The sequence below is a fragment of the Schistocerca piceifrons genome, chromosome 2 (genome assembly GCF_021461385.2).
Source record: "Schistocerca piceifrons isolate TAMUIC-IGC-003096 chromosome 2, iqSchPice1.1, whole genome shotgun sequence".
NCBI lineage: Eukaryota > Metazoa > Arthropoda > Insecta > Orthoptera > Acrididae > Schistocerca > Schistocerca piceifrons.
The window spans coordinates 940,842,499-940,843,975 of record NC_060139.1 but is presented as its reverse complement, the minus strand read 5'-3'; the positions used below and the strand labels follow the sequence as shown (position 1 = coordinate 940,843,975).

General features: G+C 43.9%; 1 non-coding gene across 1 annotated transcript; it reads right to left on the bottom strand.

Moving 5' to 3' along the window:
* Positions 1-908: 908 nt before the first annotated feature.
* Positions 909-980, bottom strand: Trnah-gug. Its single transcript has one exon. It is a non-coding gene; the product is annotated as a tRNA-His (tRNA).
* Between the last annotated feature and the right edge of the window lie 497 nt (positions 981-1,477).

Sequence of the window (1,477 nt, the reverse complement as noted above, 5' to 3'; positions counted from 1 at the left end):
ACACACATCCATGCCCGAGGCAGGATTCGAACCTGCGACCGTAGCGGTCACGCGTTTCCAGACTGAAGCGCCTAGAACCGCACGGCCCCATCGGCAAGCTATAGAGAACAGCGCAGCTTGTCAGAATCTACAAATATTGTAAACTCTCAGGAACTACTGCAAGGATTGTGGTGTGTTTATCACTAACAGACAGAGAGACTGACGTGGACGCTTCGTGTGTGTCACCGCATATTGCAAACAAGTCGTCCAGTCGTAGATACTTAGTACTACCCGTGCGAAACCGGGGAGGGCCGATAATAATTGTTAATTTAGATAATGTTTGGTGTTGCTGACAAATTATAAAAAACAGTTATATATAATTAACGTAATTTATTAAACATGACCACCACTGAGTGAACAGAAAGATGAAATATTGTATCGTGTCTGCTTCAAGATAGAAAGTAGGGTCATGAACAGCTAAATTAATGACAAAATAGTCTTTCGATTGGCTCTCCATAGAAGTAAGACATTTCTTCATTACGCACCCTTTGCATCACTTCTGAAACTTTGACAGACTCGTTGTTTGCCTCTGCAACTAGAACGTGGATAGGGTACCGTTTCTGTGCTGATAGGAAAAAGCTGTAAAATCAGTAATTAGTCGATTGCGAACTCAATCCAAAGAGTAATTTTAGGTGTTTTAATTTCAGTGTAGGAGACTGCTGTAGCTGCCGAGACTGGCGGCGGACTTCCTCGTGATTTTTGGGAGGCGTCCCAATTTTTTACCCGTTATTTCTCTGAGAGTAAAGGGAAGCCACTGACGACGGTAAAAATTCACTGAAAGATAACCGGTTGCAGTATATTGTTGTTGTCGATAAGCAGTGAGTGGAATTGCTAGTTGCTTAGAAATTTGAATAAAAATATCATCCTAATGCCGTGACCAGGATTCGAACCTGGGTTCTTGCGGCCACAACGCAATGTCCTAACCACTAGACTATCACGGCAGGCAACACCGAAGCTCTCGAGTAGGGTACAAGCCGTTTTTATGCCGACGCTGCAGGACCATTGACCGTGGCTGTGACGTCACGAGCAGTTCTCTGGTGGGCTGGCGGCGCGCTCTCCGGGCCAGGACTCGCACAGAATGCGGCTGACAGCGGCCCTTTCTATTTTACCTGAGTGGCAAATTTCCAAAATTCAAGTTAAAAATAAAATAAAACGAGGGAAAGACTAGTATGGTCAACGTTACCTAGTGTCACTTCAATCTGCCGTCTTACATTGAAAGCCTCCTACTCCTGTCTAAATTTAATCACGTACGTAACTGGTATGACCTCAGTGTTAATTCCCTGAAAATGTCCCTCTTCGTATACAAAATTTTCATTCGTGACTGGGAAATAACGCAATCTGACTTCTGGTAGTGAGATATTCGGAAGTGTACCCGTATCTGTAGTGCCACGAGAAACATGCTTTAAGTAGTTCAAAATTGCGATCGATAGATTCAATC